Raw genomic sequence first — 19,366 nt, 5'->3', positions numbered from 1 at the left:
TGTTCGCAATTTATAAGGCCATTTGTGACAGTAAGTACTGTAGTGATGATAATAACTTGATTTGTATAGAACATTTTAGGAGACTGTTTACAAATTGCTTAATGTACAGAGACATTATTGTGATTGATTATCATCCTAGCAAAAGCAGAAGAAAACAGGATCATGAGGTGAATGCAATGTTTTTTTAATAGCGTTTTAAAGGAGCGTTGACAATGAAGACATTATGACCTCTAGATTTAAACCTAGGTTTAGGGGCTACTAGCCCACCTGTTGGGGACCAGGCCAACACATGTTTGAAATGTGGATTCAAAAGGGAAAGGGAGCCAGTGCAGAGACATTGGAGTGATGTACTGCCGTCTGATGGAGCCAATTGGAAGCCAGGCTGCTGAGCTGCGAACCAGCCAGTATGGAGAGAGATCCAGCAGTCCAGGCGGGAGAATATGAAGGCATGAATTCGTTCTTGTAAAGCAAGAGCATGGGTTAGATTTTAGATTTAATTTTTAACTGAAGGAAATGGCCTGGACTGTTCTTTACTGTGAGGAAATGGTCAAGAGTCAAATAGGATGCAGAGATTTCAAGCTGCCAGAGTTATGTTTTAGACAAGGGACCGAGCCTGTTATCAGGGAGGGTGGGAGAATTTGGTGAGGGAAAGACTAATTTTTCTGTTTTTGACTGGTTCAGCTGAGGGACATTTTCTCCAAAAGGATTTTTCTCATTCACTTTTATTTTTATTAAAATCAATAATTTAATTTATTGAACTTGATTTTTGACTGTATATTAGCGGTTGCACAGAGGCAGAATACTCAGGAGTGAAAAAAATAAAACAAAAAGAAGAAAAAACATTTGTTTAACTTCACAGATTGGAGACAGCAAAGCGATGAGGACATGTTCACTTTGAATTTCATCCCAATCAGTGGACCAGAGGAGGAAGTGGCCTCTACGTCTATTAGTGCAGTGGCTGGACCAGTGGAGGAGATGACCTCTACCTCCTTCAGTGTGGCGGCTGGACCAGTGGAGGAGATGGCCTCTACCTCTGTCAGTGTAGCAGCTGGACCAGTGGAGGAGATGGTCTCTACCTCCTTCAGTGCAGTGGCTGGACCAGTGGAGGAGATGGCCTCTACGTCTATTAGTGCAGTGGCTGGACCAGTGGAGGAGATGGCCTCTCCCTCCATCAATGTAGCGGCTGGACCAGTGGAGGAGATGGCCTCTCCCTCCATCAATGTAGTGGCTGGACCAGTGGAGGAGATGGCATCTACCTCTTTCAGTGTAGCGGCTGGACCAGTGGAGGAGATGGCCTCTACCTCTGTCAGTGTAGCAGCTGGACCAGTGGAGGAGATGGTCTCTACCTCCTTCAGTGCAGTGGCTGGACCAGTGGAGGAGATGGCCTCTACGTCTATTAGTGCAGTGGCTGGACCAGTGGAGGAGATGGCCTCTCCCTCCATCAATGTAGCGGCTGGACCAGTGGAGGAGATGGCATCTACCTCTTTCAGTGTAGCAGCTGGACCAGTGGAGGAGATGGTCTCTACCTCCTTCAGTGCAGTGGCTGGACCAGTGGAGGAGATGGCCTCTCCCTCCATCTATGTAGTGGCTGGTCCAGTGGAGCAGATGGCCTCTCCCTCCATCAATGTAGTGGCTGGACCAGTGGAGGAGATGGCATCTACCTCCTTCAGTGTGGCGGCTGGACCAGTGGAGGAGATGGCCTCTACCTCCATCAATGTAGCGGCTGGACCAGTGGAGGAGATGGCCTCTACATCTACTACAAGTGCACTGGAGATGGGTGGGTATATGTGTGTCACTGTATGTATGAATTGGTGTTAATGAGCTTCAAAATAATATGCACTTTATTTTCTAAAGTGCATGTATTGCTTGATTAGTGTAACCTTTTTTTTTCTTCAACATGCTTTAAATTGTTTTACAGATGTAAGAGGGTTGTGACAAGAAGTAAGAATCTTTCTTTTCAGCAATCTGCATAGACCCTTGGTATAAGAGTCCATGTCTGTGAACAATAACAAGACTTATCTCTCTCCGCATAGTGGTTAAATATGTTATGATTAAACTAATCATAACATATTTGAACTAATGTAAGGTCATTTGCTAAGAGAAGTATTACATTTAGATCTATTTTTGTACAATTCCATATTGTGTCTTTTTTTATCACATAGGTTGTTCTCATCACACCCTCGAAACATTCCCCGTCAAGCGTCTGCTCGGAGAAAGAGTGAGAAGGGTCAGTGTCAAAAATGTTTGTCGAACTATAAACTTTAAATTGCGTTGACAGTTAGTTGTTAGTTTTATTTATTTATTCTTTACAGGGTAAGACTGAAGTTCTAGTGGAGTGGGAGCCTTGTCGCATGTGGTATGTTCTGCTCATATTACTGGTTGCATCCCATCCCAATAACACTTCGCTGCTGATTGAGCTGCAAACATGCTTTATTAGAGACCCTGTTTGACCATGAATAAATGCACAAAAGTGGAAAACGTCTGTTACATTATGAATGTAATGTAATTATAGTCAATCATTGCTCATTAATTTCTCGATCAATGTTCTCCAGATTATTAAGACAAATTATGCATGTTATAAAATACATGCAATAATTCTGGGTATCGTGGTGCAAATGACAGTATTGGTATGTATGTGCCTGGTGTTCTGTTATATGTTTATTCGACTAAGAGGCTTTTGTTTGTTCTTTTTCATATTTCTTTTCTCTTTTCGTTTTCAGCATTTCTTGCACAAATTGCTCTTCTCGTTATGAAGAATCAGCAGTCTACTTGACCTATTACTGTGGCACAGTAGCGTTACAACTACAATTTTCATATAAAGCATCTGATTACTTGTTTGACCTTACTCATATGAAAAATATCTGCAATTATTCTTCTCAGATATTTACTGAATCACTTCAATGAAAGGGTTTCTTGATGATATTTATGGAACTGTGATATGCATTTTGAATAAAAAGAAAATGTTTAAAATACTCGAGTATCTGTCGGAACACAGCTGATGTATTTATCATGTTCTCAATTTCAGTGGCAAGAAGTGGGCGTGTTCAATGCAACCCACAGAATAAGACTTTTGAAATTTTTCTATTTTTTTCCCCAATGGGCTGGTTCTTTGTTAAAAAAAAAAATGAAAAAGTCATTTCATATAATTTTATTTTTATTATAAAGTTGAAATAAAACTAAATATTTTGGCCTTAATTCCATGGCATGGCTCACATGGACACAATCTGAAGAAACCCAATATCCTTTAAGAACTAAAAAAAATGAATGGGTCTCCAACTGCAGTGCAGTCACTTTATTTATTTATTTATTTATTTTTCTCTCCTGTGCCAGAGTGTGCGTGCACATGTTCAAAAAGCAGGTAGTCTCAGGTCGTCTCAGGTAATGACTTATGTTCTTTGGCACGAAATAAATGTTATCCTGTCTGTTTTCAATGTACTTTCTGAGGGCAACAGGTTATAATGCACAAGTGTTTTTAATTAGCACGGATCCCTGAAACCATGTTGGAGACTTGTGAGTTTAATACTTTGTAGTACTTTTGAAATGGGTTTGGATTTGTGTGTCATTTTGCTTCAACCAACACCTGGAGTAGCTAAACTTGAGCAAGTTGCATGATTGGTTCATTTCAGACAACGCACTAAAGGTACGTACACACCGAACGCGACATTTCTGTCGCTGTAGCGCCAGTCGTCAGCAGCAGGTAGCTTGCTCAAGTCGTCATTAGTCGCCACCTGTCCGGATCGAAAGTAGGTCAGTCGCCGGAGGGCGTGGTCTCAAGTTGTTGTGGACGGTGGATTGAAGATGGCGGAGCCGGTGCTCGAAATATCGCTACTTATTAATTGAAAACATGGAAAAAGAGACGTCTCTCGTTTCGTAGCATTCGCCAGAGCCGCTCACACTGGTGAATTTAACTTCCTGCTCCAGCAGCGTCACCGGGATACGGCCGCTTCGTGCGGTACTTCAGGCGGAACCGCCGCGAGTTGGACGACCTGTTGGTCCGGATCAGTGGCCGAATACAGGACACCAAGTGCCGCGGTCTGTCCTCTGGCGAACGTCTGTCTTCGGTAAGCAACTCGATGTGTAGTTCTGTACGGCGACTTGTGTCCAAGTCTTTCTGAACTGTCATCAGTTCATGAACTCCGCGGTCGTATCTGCTGTATGCTTGAAGTAATTTTCGGAGATATATAATCTGTCATCGTCAATAATTTGTACACTAAAGTCTTTTCAGTGAGCGCCACTTTGTGGTAATCAATGAATGCAACAGTTAAATGCATTGTGATGAAACTATTTATCCTAGATGCACTGTTGTATGGTTGATATATACTTTGTTAAATTATCACCAACATATATATGTTTACATATCCATGTATGGTTTATATTTTGCAGGTCTTCGGTAACAGGAGACTCATCACCAACTGCTTCTGTGTTGGTGTGACGTCTACTTCCAGGAGCTGACCAGAGGACCACGGCCACCGACCACATATGTTTTTGTTGAAGATGAGGCTTCTCCTTTTTGGAAAAAAAACAGTTATCAGTGCAACACAATTGCTCATTTAAGAGCCACCTATTTTAACAAAGCATAGGTTCTTGCATATATATTTCATCGCTGCAATAAAACAAAGCTGTGTTCAACTCAATTTGTTGATATTTTGCAAAGTGCTTTTGATTTTATTTTTTTCTGTGAATCCATTTTTCACAAAAAGAAATGTTCATTGTCAAACACTTTATTTGCAAAAATAAAGTAACCCCATTCATTTATACTCATTCAATACACACAGAATCACAGTCAAACTTGAAGTGAACTACGTAGGTGTGTTTTGAAGGATCTTCCTCAGAGGGATGAGGGTCAAGAGAGGCGGAGGAAGTGGGGCGGCATCCGGTTCTTTAATGAAACTGTGGCTACAAAGAAAATAAATGAAGGGTCCAAATGGTTTCAGTCAGCTGTTGTTTTGCTTGGTAAAGTAACATGTACATTTTAAATTTATGTGGAACCTGGAAGGAACCAGGACCTTGAAAACTGTCCCTTCTTCTGAGCTGGGTTTGTGGAGGGAGTACATGAGTAGATGTTTGAGCTCAGCTTCAGCATCGGGGGATCCCTTCCTCTGTTGGTCTCTTCCATCGGTGTCCTGCACATAATGAAAGTTGAGTCCAATTACATGCCATAGTGATGAGTACTAATAAATAAAATCTGGACAGCATCAAATATAGGACAGCAATAGTTAACCTAAAGCAAGTCATGTCACTATGACAGTGCTTGAATGATGTAGAACAATAACATTTAATTAAAAAAATAGAATAATGCTAGAAAATGCTATTTCTACATACATACATACAGGCAGGAGGAAGGTCCATCCTCCTCCTCATCATCATCACCAACATCATGAGTGGATCCATCCTCCTCCTCTCCTTAATGACAGCATAGCGTGATTACATTATTGTACAAGCTATACAGAAAAAAGCTATACAGAAAGCTACATACATTTTTATATCTATATATTAATCTAGTATTCAGAATGTCCCCACTAAATGAACGTGCAAACCTACCTGCTACCTTGCTGCTGCAGCTGCTGCTGCATCTCCAGTCTTGTTGGCCGAGGTCTCTCTTGGAGATGAAGGGCTCTAGAAGAGAGAGGACGGTGAAGAACGCTCACTTCACGGCACTACAGTAGATGCTGCTGATCACTCCGCTCCTCGGTCACCGTCCTCCCCTCATATAAACAGACCCTTCAGGACGTCTCATCTGAATTTAATTAAATCAGAAACAGTACTTATTTATCTCGTCACCATACATACGTAGTTTCTACCGTCGCAGCGGTGCATTCGCCTCGTAAACTCGGTGGACATTGCGTTTAGGCGAACATAACTTGAGTAAACTTACGTAAATAAAGGTCTCAACTCACCAGGAACGCCACCGTTGTGGCGAACTTTCCCTTCGGACAAGATTCTTCCTATTTATGTTCCGGTGGAAATTAAAAAATGCACGATTTGAGCCACTCTCAGGACGGCGGAAAGTCTGCTTGTAAACAACCGCAGCGATTTGCTTCTCCTCCGCCGGGACACGTCACTCGCGGATCTGGTCTCTGATTGGTCAACGCTCCGCACGTGGTGAACTTCTGCGACTGTCGCTGTACCCCAGTTGTGTCGTCTTGAGTAGCCGGAGTCGCCGTATGTAGCTCAAATCTTGTAGCGTTGCACACCCCAGTCGTGTCGCTGCCATGTTGGTCGCCGCTGGTCGCCGTCAGTCGCCCAACCCCATTGACTTTCTATGCAAATCAGTCGTGTCGCTCGCGGAAGTCGCGTTTGGTCTGTACGTACAGTTAGGGACTTCTTGACCAAGCAGACACTAATGTTCTTCTGTGACTGCTGATAAAATGTATGAAATTAATATAGTTGTCATACTTTGGCGTTACTTTTGTCTAGTTTGTACTGTAGTTAACTAACTACTAACTACCGCCGACACCAGTGAATACACTGTGATCTTATTGAATTAGCCTCCACGTCACGTTGAAGCTAACACTACGGTTGTTTGCTGGCGAGTGTTTGTGTGTGTGTGCGTGCACGTGTGCATCTGTGTGTTTGTGTTGGTACAGATTCTGGGAAACACCACCTTGTTCGGATATTTGGCAGGGGTCACCAAACTGTTCCAGAAAGGGCAGCAGTGGGTGCAGGTTTTTGTTCCAACCAACAAGCTCACACAGTTTAACCAATCCGGCGTCTTGCAGCAGCTGACTGACAATCACTGATTACAGATTACCTGGTTGGTGAAGCTGTGTGATCTTGATTGGTTGGAACAAAAATGTCACGTTCCAAACTCCGTGCTCTTATTCTTTGTCTGTGCTGTGTGCTTTTATTTTGTTAACCCCTTGTAGTTTCCTTTTCCTGTGTTCCATCCAGCTTAATGGCAGGGCAGCTGGAGCTCATCCCCTCATCAACTCTCCTGTGGATATCACCTGGAGAGCTCCAGACTGCTGGCTGCGAGATGGCCACTTCATGTCATTCAGTAAATCTCCTGAGATTAGCATTCCTCTTTGTTCCTCTGAATTTTCTAGATTTCTTGCGCGTGCTTGAATTTCTCTTCAGCCACTTCCTGAGTTTTGCTTTCTCCTCCTTGCTCCGCTTCTGTTTTCATCTCTATTCTTCAGCCAGACAGCGTGTGAGTGTTCTTAAACTCACTTTTCATATATCGATGATGTAGAATTTTCCCTTCGTGTGAGTTGGAGTCTTCTCCACGTAGCGCTTTCAGTTGATCTGGACCTCGTAAATTTATATCCGAGCGTGTTTGAGTTCTCCCTGTTTTTGAAGGTTGAATCTAATTCTTCTCTCTTTTGTTGCGGATTTTTCCCTTAGTCCCACTGTATTTCCCGGTTCATGTTTTGACTCCGGCGTCTTTGTCGTCTGTGTTTATTGTGGATTTTTGTATTACCTTCCACCTTCCACCTTCTTCTACCGCTTATCCGGGGTCGGGTCGCGGAGGCAGCATTCGGAGCAGGGAAGCCCAAACTTCCCGGTCCGCACAAACCTCCTCCAGCTCCTCCCGGGGGATCCCGAGGCGTTCCCAGGCCAGACCGGAGACATAATCTCTCCAGCGAGTCCTGGGTCTTCCCCGGGGTCTCCTCCCGGTAGGACATGCCCGGAACACCTCCCCAGGGAGGAGTCCAGGGGGCATCCGGATCAGATGCCCGAGCCACCTCAACTGGTTACTCTGGATGTGGAGGAGCAGCGGCTCCACCCCGAGCTCCTCCCGGATGACCGAACTCCTCACCCTATCTCTAAGGGTGCGCCCAGCCACCCTGCGGAGGAAACTCATCTCAGCCGCTTGTATCCGCGATCTCATCCTTTTGGTCATTACCCAAAGCTCGTGACCATAGGTGAGGGTGGGAACGTAGATCAATCGGTAAATCGAGAGCTTCGTCTTGTGACTCAGCTCCCTCTTCACCACGATGGTCCGATACAGCGACCGCATCACTGCTGCCGCTGCACCAACCCGTCTATCAATCTCACGCTCCCCTTTTCCCTCACTCGAGAACAAGATCCCGAGATACTTAAACTCCACCACTTGGGGCAAGGACTCTCCACCGACCTGGAGAGAGCAAAGCACCTTATTCCGATCGAGAACCATGGCCTCAGACTTGGAGGTGCTGATCCTCATCCCGGCCGCTTCACACTCTGAAGGTCCCGGTCCAATGAGGCCAGCAGAACAACATCGTCCGCAAATAGCAGAGATGAAATTCTGTGGTTCCCGAACCGGATCGCCTCCGACCCCTGGCTACGCCTAGAAATTCTGTCCATGAAAGTGATGAACAAAACCGCTGACAAAGGGCAGCCCTGGCCCTTTTTGTATTAAATGTATTAATTTAATATCGTTGTACGTACCTTCTGTCAGCCTGCAATCTACACCTGGGTCACTTCTTGGGCAAATATGACAATACCTGCACCCACTGCGGGCCTTTTTGGAATAGTTTGTTGACCCCTGATATTTGGCCTAGTTAGAAACATTTTACAAGTTTCACTCCCAATTTGAGGATGAAGGAATCATAATAATCAGCCCTTTATAATTAACATTTTGGCTTAAATTTAGTGAAGAGTTGTGGCTGTTCATCTGGTTTACATAGTTGATGGTAAGAGGTGATGTCACCATTGTTGAGCAGCAGTATGGTTTCATGACAGAGCACCACAGGTGTAGTGATTACACTGCGACTGTTTATAGCAAGGTACAGAGAAGGGGTGCGTTTGGTCACGGCAAGGCGGACGCAGTACCGATTGGTGCGCTATGCATTATGGGTTAAGTCAGGCTGTCCAGGGTCATGCAGTACGGCTCAGACATTTTGACCAGTGCTGCCACCTAAATCTCGAGAGAGTGAAGAGTGTAGGGGGCGGGACCCAGGCGTGTCGCTGTCCAATCACCTACCCTCACCTCAGGTCGCCTAATTTGTGACGTCAACGTATTGACTCGGTGACTCACCAAGACGGAGTTTGTATTCCACTTCAATACGCAAGAATCAAAATCAGAATCAGAATCAAATTTATTGCCATGGTCAGTGGGGATCTCACCTAGGTCACTCAACTAGGAAAGTGCATTGGAATAAAGTGCTGTCATAAAATAAAATATAAAAACAACAAAGGCTGTTCATGAATTCAACAGTCTGACGGCCGAGGGGAAGAAGTTGTTCCTGTGGCTGGAGGTTCCGCCAGAGGGAAGAGGAACAAACAGTCCATGTCCAGGGTGAGAAGGGTCGGCTCTGATCCGACCCGCACGTCTCTGAGTCCTGGAGATATACAGGTCCTGAAGAGGTGGCAGGCTGCAACTGATCACCTTCTCAGCATAATACACGATGCGCTTCAGTCTGCTCTTGTACCTGAAGGTGGCGCTATTCTACCAGACGATGATAGACGAGGTGAGGATGGACTGGATGATGGCAGTTGATGAGGATGACGGGTTTCACCCACCTGTAGGACTTAGGAACGATTTTAACGGCGTATTTGATTTGAACCCGTCATGGACAGTGAGCTGATCCGTGCGCAATGCGTTGTTCGGCTCCAACGTCATCACCACCAAATCTGGAGAGAGCCCTGAGAACAGGGGGCGGGATTCAAGTGCCCCACAGTTGCTTCTGAACCACTGCGGCAGCCTCACTTCCGCCTGGCTCCCAGTGCATGCTGGGATGGAGTGGAGTGCCACCTGATTTGCTCTGGAGTTTGACAACAATCGGATCTTTTACACTCTTCATTCGCAAAGTTATTTGCAGATATAATGCCAAATATGACAATTGTAATCAGTGCAGTGGAAAGCAATTGAAAAATCCCATTAAATGTAAGCTTGAGTTCTAGTTTAAAAATAAAATGATAATTTGAAGTTGTGAACACAACTTTTCATATCATGTAAACCTATACTATCACACAATATTCAAAGACATTTGTTTGTAAGCTCACAAATGGTAATAGCACACTGAGGTCTGTTTTGTTCCCTATTTTCATATTGAATCAACAATCTTTGGAGGTTTGTACACACAAAACATTTGGGAGGAGTTCGGAGAGGCCATGGAGGACTATTGGTCAGCCTCGAAGAAATTCTGGCAAACCGTCCGTCGCCTCAGAAGGGGGAAGCAGTGCCTCACCAGTACTGTTTACAGTGCGGGGGGGAGACTGCTGACCTCGACTGGTGATGTTGTCGGGCGGTGGAAAGAATACTTCGAGGGTCTCCTCAATCCCGCCGTCACATCTTCGATTCAGGAAGCGGGGACTGAGGACTCAGACGACTCTCTCATCACCCGGGCCGAAGTCACCGAGGTTGTTCGTAAGCTCCTCGGTGGTAGGGCCCCGGGGGTGGACAAGAGCCATCCTGAGTATCTGAAATCCCTGGATGTTGTAGGGCTGTCGTGGCTGACACGTCTCTGCAACATCGCGTGGCAGTCGAGGACAGTGCCTCTGGATTGGCAGACCGGGGTGGTGGTCCCCCTGTTTAAGAAGGGGGACCGAAGGGTGTGTTCCAACTACAGGGGGTTACACACACTCCTCAGCCTCCCTGGAAAGGTCTATTCCAGGGTACTAGAGAGGAGACTTCGGCCAATAGTCGAACCTCAGGAACACTGGAGAGGTTTTTACCCTGCATCGGGTGCTCGAGGGTTCATGGGAGTTCGCCCAACCAGTCCAGAGAAGGCGTTCGACTGTGTACCTCGCGATGTCCTGTGGGGGGTGCTCCGGGAATATGGGGTACGGGGCCCTCTACAAGGGGCTGACCGGTCTCTGTATGACCGGAGCAAGAGCATGGTTCGCATTGCCGGCAGTAAATCAGACCTGTTCCCGGTGCATGTTGGCCTCCGCCAGGGCTGCCCTTTGTCACCGGTTCTGTTCATCACTTTTATGGACAGAATTTCTAGGCGTAGCCAGAGGTCGGAGGGGATCCGGTTTGGGAACCACAGAATTTCATCTCTGCTATTTGCAGACCATGTTGTTCTGCTGGCCTCATCGGACCGGGCCCTTCAGTATGCACTGGGGCGGTTTGCAGCCGAGTGTGAAGCAGCCGGGATGAGGATCAGCACCTCCAAGTCTGAGGCCATGGTTCTCGACCGGAATAAGGTGCTTTGCTCTCTCCAGGTCGGTGGAGAGTTCTTGCCCCAAGTGATGGAGTTTAAGTATCTCGGGGTCTTGTTCTCGAGTGAGGGAAAAGGGGAGCGTGAGATTGATAGACGGGTTGGTGCAGCGGCAGCAGTGATGCGGTCGCTGTATCGGACTGTCATGGTGAAGAGAGAGCTGAGTCACAAGACGAAGCTCTCGATTTACCGATCGATCTACGTTCCCACCCTCACCTATGGTCACGAGCTTTGGGTAATGACCGAAAGGATGAGATCGTGGATACAAGCGGCTGAGATGAGTTTCCTCCGCAGGGTGGCTGGGCGCACCCTTAGAGATAGGGTGAGGAGTTCGGTCATCCGGGAGGAGCTCGGGGTGGAGCCGCTGCTCCTCCACATCCAGAGTAACCAGTTGAGGTGGCTCGGGCATCTGATCCGGATGCCCCCTGGACGCCTCCCTGGGGAGGTGTTCCGGGCATGTCCTACCCGGAGGAGACCCCGGGGAAGACCCAGGACTCGCTGGAGAGATTATGTCTCCGGTCTGGCCTGGGAACGCCTCGGGATCCCCCGGGAGGAGCTGGAGGAGGTTTGTGCGGACCGGGAAGTTTGGGCTTCCCTGCTTCGAATGCTGCCACCGCGACCCGACCCCGGATAAGTGGTAGAAGAAGGTGAAGGTGAAGGTGATCAAGCAATGAACATTTACCTGCAAATACTTTGTAGAAAGTGATTGGTGCAGTGACATTGCGTTTTTGGAGTTCCAACCGATGGCCTGCAATGTCAGCATGTCCACCCGCGCTAAACAATGCGCTGAACATGTTTTGACAGAATTACCAGGTGTAACAAAAATATCAGATACTTGATAGCTACTGTACTTGCCTGCCTTTGACATGCATTTGGTTGTAATGGCACACCGGGAGAGGAAACTATTAACCTATTCCACTTCCTCACCAGCAGCTGTCCCAGCTCCATCTTGGTATTTTCCACTGCACTGCACCTAAATGTGGATGAGGTAACGACTGACTGACACTTATAATTCTCAATGGTGCGGCACACATAAGGCAGTTCTATTTCATATGTGCTCCGCCCTCTAACGGCCTTCGCAATTGGTAAATCCACATCGAGGCACTGGCCTCGGCCTGAGACTTCGACAGATTGGCTCTCCGCCCAGGAAGGCACCACCCACCACGTATAACTCTCCCCTGCTCCCGCCGCTCTGCTCCTTTTTCCACTCAGCCTGCGACTACAACCATCGGGTTATTATGGAGCGTTCCTGTGCGTCCTGCGCTGATGTTCTAGGTGAGTCCGACAAGCATGACGCCTGAGGATGGTTTGGACGGATGTCACCGAGGAGGATAAGCGGCGTTTCTATGAGGAGGAAGTCCACCTGAAGATTTTCCCCGATGACGACGACCCGGGGATGGTGGACGAGGGCGTGAGTACTCCGGCGGGGCCTAGCCTGAGCAGGAACCCGATGGACGAAATGCCCCAACTTTTCCGCGAGGCAGCGGAGACACTCGGGGTGTCCCTCCCTGCCCAGGCGGAACCAGAGGAGGAGGACTTCTCAAAACCTTTGTTCGCTAAGGCTGCGAAGAAGGCGTCCAGACCCTCAGCCACGGTTCCCAAGATGGCCAGGCTTTGGGCCCACTCGGCCAAGGATCTCCAGGCGCCGCTGACAATCAAGGCGCCGCCGAGGGGATATGCCGTTTACTCCACTGTGGAGGGCGTCGATCCCACCAGGGGGCTGCCACCTCTGGGGGACACGCTTGGGTTGTGTCTGGCGCCAAACTCTGAGGAGAAAGAGCGCGTTACTGCCACCTTCCTGGACCGGGCTTATTAGTGCGGCATGCACGTCCCTTCCCTGGCGAACAACATGACCTTCCTGGCGGCGTCCATGGACAGGCTGTTCGAAAAAGAGTCCGTGTCGGGGGACGAGCTCAGGAGAATCCAGCTATCTAACGCGGCCCTCCAGAAAATGGCGCTGGCGGCCTCGGTGGACGGTGCACGCACGTGCGCCCTCACCCAGATGGCGGCCCGCAACCGGTGGCTCGGGAAGACGGGGCTCAAGGAACCGGATCGGAGCGCCGATCTCCAACGACACGCTGTTCGGCTCCAACGTCTCGGGCCTTATGGAATTGATGGAGACCCGGAAGTCATCGGCCAAGCTCTCCGAGCACTTTCGCATGGCCCAGAGACCTCCGGCGCCTCATTCCAGAGAACGTCCAGGCCAGAGAGTCGGCAGAGAGGACCCCTTTCACCGCCGCGAGGGTCCCCAGCCTTCGACTTCATTCGCCGGTCCTTCATCTGCCGCTCCCCGTGGTAGGACACCCTCTCTCAAGCGCCCAAGATCTCTCTCTGCTGCCAATAAACCACAGAAGAAGTATCTTGTGTCGTCTGATGCTTTTATTGCATGCGGGGCTTCACACTCGGGGTCGGCTTCTACGTACCGGCCTGAGCCCGGTTCCGTAGGCCTCCCTCGTGTCCAGGCTTCGTCTTCGCTAGCCAAAAAGGCTAAGCTAACACTAGCCTCCTCGACCACCGGCCAGCTTGCACCGCCCGTGCCAAGCCGGCCCCGTTCAAGTGCTTCAAACCTCCAGGTGAGTGCTGATCGGCCCAAGGTACTTCATTTCCCAGCGGCCTCTGCAGCTGTCATCTCTGGCAGCCATCTTGCACCGCCTGCCTCCGGGAGGTCCCGCCCGCCTTCTCCAAGCGCTCGGGTGAGTGTCGTCACGAGTGGCCATTTTGCTTCGCCTCGGTCAAATGAACCCAGGTGGTTTCCGGACCTGATCAGCTTGGCGACGGGTCCCCCCTGGACAATCCCAGACACTCACGGGGCTCTGGTGCAGGATCGGGGCCGGCTTCGGTCCACAAAAAATAATGGTCGAATTCAGCTCTGAGGTGTACAATTCTTTATAAAATTATTTAAACATATCATTGATTTTTAATGGGTCTGCAGTTACTCCCGAATCAGTTTTTAATTTTGGAATTAGTTGTGACACTGACATTTGTTTCAACTGATGAGCTAGTAATTTACTCGTTTTCTCACCTTGTTCAAAAAACTTAGACCTAGTACACAGAAGCTGCTCTGTGGTATACTTCGTCATAACATCATACTCGGCCTGCAATAATATTCGTTTCTTATAAGTGTCTGGTGATTTGGATATTGGATACTCTTGATCTAATTTTGCTATATTATTTGCTAACTGTCATTTTTACTTTACGCTTTTTATTTCTGTGGGAAACGTAGGATATAATCTCACCTCGGATAAAGGCTTTTAATGTCTCCCACGACAGAGAAGGTGATGTGTCTGGGGTTTTGTTGGTTTCCGTGAAGTAATCTATACGCTGAGAAATTAGATTGACAAAGTCGTCCTCTTGTAGCAATGATGTATCCAGTGGCTAAATCGGACGAGCGATGGAATATTTTAGAAAATTAACCCTCATTGAGGTGGATGCATGATCTGAAAGAATGATTGCATCATAATGGCAATCCGATATTGCGTTCAAAAGTTTTTTGTCCACTAAAAAAAAAAATCTATTTGTGTGAAAGTATGGTGGACATGAGAGAAAAAAAGTACTCTTAACTAGATGGATAAGATGTCCACTATTGGTCTACAATATTAAACTCTTCCATAAATTGTTTGAGAACTTTAGCCGACCTCGATACCGAGCTGAAAGTGGTAGAACGATCTAAAGTTGGATTTAGCCAGCAGTTAAAATCACCTCCCATTATAAGATGTCCTGTTGATAAGTCAAGCAACATGGAAACTACATTTTTGAAAAAAGATTCATCTGTCACGAGCCAAGGATGTGGGAGCGGGACCCAAGCGCAGTGGTGAAAGTCACAGTGAGGCAGGAGCGAGTCAGAAATATTTTAATAATTATATAAATATATAAATAATTCACTAACAGAAACACAACTGAAAGCGTCACCGAACCGGGAGAAAACTAACTTAAATCACAAGGAACTAGAGGAGACGAAAGCACAATGAACCGAGAATCAATCACAAATGAAACCAGGAAACGCATGGAAACTGGGATAAACAAAACACTAACTCAAGGCACCAGGGTTACAGACAAAGTAATCAAAATGAGCTAGCAAGTGCACAGAACAAGAGAACAAACAAGAACCAATTTACTACAGGGAACCAAAGGAGAAATCACAGGGAAACAATGAGTCAAACACAGGAACTAGGAGAGACGATCACAGGGAGCAATGAGAGACGATCTGGAGTCCAGGTGTTTTTGTACTTGGGTGATCAGGGAATAATTGGCTCCAGCCGTGTGCCACACAAACAGGAAGGACGAAGGGAGAAAACAAAACAGGACTCACATGACAAAATAAGCAAAATAATGAGTCATGACATCAACATCCCAATTTGGTCCATACAAATTCACCAAAGTTATTTTTAAATTATAAAGCTGTCCTATTAGAATTATAAACCTGCCAGTGGAGTCTGAAATAGTTTTACAATGAATAAAGGCTACAGTCTTGTGAATAAGAATGCCAACGCCCCTAGATCTGCTACTGAAGGATGAAAGAAAACCTTGGCCAATCCACCCCTTCTTTAATCTGACAACATCTGTATTTTTCAAATGAGTTTCTTGTAAAAATATTATCTGAGAACCAAGATGTCGTAAATAATGTAGAACTTTACTTCATTTGATTGGATTATTAAGCCCTTTCCCGTTTAGACTGGTGAATTTTATTTTGTTATCTGGTAGCAAACTGGACTGCAACTAATATTCAAAATTCTGAAACACACACAATCTATCAGTGAATGAGGATAACCAACACATTTTACAGTGGGACATGCACCGTAACCCTCCCCAAAAAAACAAAAACAGAGTGGCAACCTTCAGAACTGGTTGCCAACCACAGCTACCCCTCTCAACATTGGCAGAAGCACCATACATCAAGGTGCGTGCTCTAAAACCCCCTAACCAAGAACAACTGTCGCTTCTCCTGATGTAGCCATCAGCAAACGTGGGAATATTAATCAGTTGAAAGGTAATATGTCGGTGCCCATACATGGTACCATGATTAACCTGAATTGAACTCTCAAGAACAAATAGTCAGCATAAAACAGCATTTCAAAATCCACTTATTGATACAAAAACTTATATTATGACAAAATCAAATTGACAGGTGTCACGCTATTATACTATTTCACTCACTTGCTGAAACCACTGGTGTTTGCAAAGTGTTCCGAACAAAGTCCATGGCCTGTTCCGGTTCAACAAAGCTCCTCGTGCGGTCGTTTTGCGGAGTGATGATCTGACAAAGTGGTTGATTTAATTCCAACTTTAACCTGAATCATGCGTTCAAACTCTCCCGGGTCATGTTTGAGTTGCATCTTCTGGTGTATCAAAAATCAACACAAACGAGCTTGGTTATGTTAAAGCATGTTTATTGGTTCAATTAAATGTCAGTTATTTAGGTATTATTTCATATATGTTAAGCATGTTGGTTGTGTTACTCACCACGAGGCCTTCAGGTAAAAAGGAGGACGTGGCGGCTCACTTCCTGGTTTTATCACCTTGGTGATGTCATTAGTGACATCGTGGAAAGTTTCAACTGTGGGGGAGGCCAAGGTAGGGAACTGTTTTGTTTTGTTTTATTATATATGATGGAGTGACGGAGCGAGGCTGAGCGTTATGCGGCAGATTGTGTTCAAAGTATGGTGAGCAGAGGACTTTGTTTCTTACTGCAGAAATGAGTTATGGTTCCTGTTGAGAGGTGCAGTCCATATTCAAACGCTTAAAGAGAGAAGCGGGCAGGCCAGAGAACAGAGGCTGCAGTGTGCAGAGGTGTGCACTAGTGATACTTCTTCTTCTACCGCTTATCCAGGGTTGGGTCGCGGAGGCAGCATTCGTAGCAGGGAAGCCCAAACTTCCCGGTCCGCACAAACCTCCTCCAGCTCCTCCCGGGGGATCCCGAGGTGTTCCCAGGCCACACACTCACTCCAGCGAGTCCTGGGTCTTCCCCGGGGTCTCCTCCCGGTAGGACATGCCCGGAACACCTCCCCAGGGAGGCGTCCAGGGGGCATCCGGATCAGATGCCCGAGCCACCTCAACTGGTTCCTCTCGATGTGGAGGAGCAGTGGCTCCACCCCGAGCTCCTCCCGGATGACCAAACTCCTCACCCTATCTCTAAGGGTGCGCCCAGCCACCCTGCAGAGGAAACTCATCTCAGCCACTTGTATCCGCGATCTCATCCTTTCGGTCATTACCCAAAGTTCGTGACCGTAGGTGAGGGTGGGAACGTAGATCGATCGGTGTGTGCACAAGTGCGTAAGAATAATTTCTGTTCAGTCAGTCTTTTCAGTTACGCGGAGTTAACTGTTGAGTTTCTTTGCAATCCATGGTTTTTCTTTTATTTTTTCCTGGCTATTTTTGCATCCTGGAGCAGCTTGTTCATAAATTTCTTTGAAGCAAGAAAAGTGTCTCCAGCGTCTGCCTCCTACACCTACTCTGGCCTGGATTACCACGGATGAGGAGAGTCGCCGGGTAGCGGATACCAAATCTGACATCAGTGCATAGTCGAAGCTCCCGCTTCACCAGTCCAAACGCCGCACACTTTTTCGCCACCGCAGCGGTGAAGTCCGGGAAGATGCATTGTTTTTTCCGTTAAATGTCATCGAAGGTTTCCCCGCTGTGCTACGAAGAATACGATTCCTCATCTGGTATTGGTTCACTCTGATCACGGGTCGTGGCGGTTCTCCCTCCTTCGACTTCGCACGTAGTGCGCGATGCGCCCTGTCCAAAATCGGCTGTACATCCAGAAGCAACTCTTTCAACGTTTTCCGAATTCCGCCGGGCGCCCATCCTCCGAACCTTCTGGTAGACCGATTACTCGGATGTTATTACGGCGTGAGTGAGCTTCCAGTTCTTCACACTTCTTCTCCAAGGCATCCACTGTTGAAGTCAGCCTCGCCATTGTGGCTTCGAGACTTGCCATCTTGTCACCGTGTTCATTGGCTAACGTTTCTAGCTCCAATAAAGTTTCCCTCTGTGACTTCATTTTCACCTTGAATGTTTCCAGAGCAGCTTTCACCTCCTTCTTGACGGTCTCCGAGATTATAGCTTCAAACTTCCCGATTATATCTGCATGCATCTCATCCATCATCACCTTTATGCTAAGTAGCATAGCCTCATTAGATGGCGACTGCTCCGGCGACTCTGGCTCCGTGGATGTCTGCGGCCTGGCACGTCTTGCTTGACTCACTCTTCGCACGTGAGGTAGCCATCATCGGAAAAATGCGACAGCAATGAAGAAAAATAGTAAAACAGTCTTTTAGAGCTTAATATTTGTAAGTTCGGGCACCAAAAACAATTAAATTTAATTATCCCCAGAGACGCACTCTAAAACACGTCTTGCATCGTCAACGCTCACGAGCGCCCCTGAAAACATCAACATTTAAATACTCACCAATAACAGCAGGCTCGTAGCAAGATCATATCATAACTGGCGCCCAGGTGCCTCTTTGGCAGTAAGACAGTCCAAATGAAGGGATCTTGACTCCCACCAACGCTGAGATGCCCTTTCCTGACGTAATAACCACGACGTGGCATTATTCAATTGAGGAATTGCAGACGTGTCCTGTTAGCTACATTTACTGACTGACTGACTCTTCATATTGAGATGTAAAACCTTTCCTGTCTCCACACTGGACCGTGGTAGAGTGTCACAGGGGAGGTGCTCGCTCTTGACACCTCCCAGGCTGGAGCGCACACTCCAGGATTTGATGTCCTGTTGTCGGCTGGAGCTCGGACAGGGATGAGGAGAGTCTCAGACAGAGCATTACTTGGTTTATTACCTTGTCATAGCCGCAATGCACAGAACCGCACACTCAGAGCTGGAGACACAACAAGCACCTCGAGAGAGTGCCAGCTCTCTCGAGAGTGCCGTCTCTTCACTCGGCAACCCCTCCCACATGCAGCGGCCACACACATAGACGCACAGCACACCGACAGCAGACATTCTACATTCACTACAACAAAAGCCTATTTTAAGGCTTGGAACGCATTATTTCTTCGCTTCTCGAACGGCTGTCTGGAACGGATTGTGGTCGAGAACCGAGGTACCACTGTAGTAGATAAGCGAGTGACCGCATGAACGAAATGCCTTGGGACCGAGTTAATAAAACAGTCAGGGGAGCGATTGATGGACACTGAGTGTCTTCTGCAATAAGTACGGACCAGTGGTGCTTTCCCCTGGACCAGGGCCCTCATTTATAAACAGTGTATACCATAATTTATCGTACACGATATACCGCCAAACACAATCTCCACGATGACAA

The 19,366-nt window shown here is 47.2% G+C and overlaps 1 long non-coding RNA gene across 3 annotated transcripts; it reads right to left on the bottom strand.

Annotated features, from left to right (window-relative positions):
• Positions 1 to 4,587: 4,587 nt before the first annotated feature.
• Positions 4,588 to 6,045, bottom strand: LOC128768530 (uncharacterized). Of its 3 annotated transcripts, none has more exons than XR_008416247.1 (4): positions 5,898 to 6,045; positions 5,542 to 5,616; positions 5,323 to 5,403; positions 4,588 to 5,123 (listed from the first exon to the last, which is right to left on the bottom strand). It is a non-coding gene; the product is annotated as an uncharacterized LOC128768530 (long non-coding RNA). The 3 variants fall into 3 exon arrangements; XR_008416248.1 differs by having other exon boundaries at positions 5,331 to 5,403; XR_008416246.1 differs by having other exon boundaries at positions 4,589 to 5,123; positions 5,327 to 5,403.
• Between the last annotated feature and the right edge of the window lie 13,321 nt (positions 6,046 to 19,366).

The sequence above is a fragment of the Synchiropus splendidus genome, chromosome 12 (genome assembly GCF_027744825.2).
Source record: "Synchiropus splendidus isolate RoL2022-P1 chromosome 12, RoL_Sspl_1.0, whole genome shotgun sequence".
NCBI lineage: Eukaryota > Metazoa > Chordata > Actinopteri > Syngnathiformes > Callionymidae > Synchiropus > Synchiropus splendidus.
The sequence above is the reverse complement of the archived record's forward strand: the minus strand, read 5'-3'. Positions and strand labels throughout refer to the sequence as shown.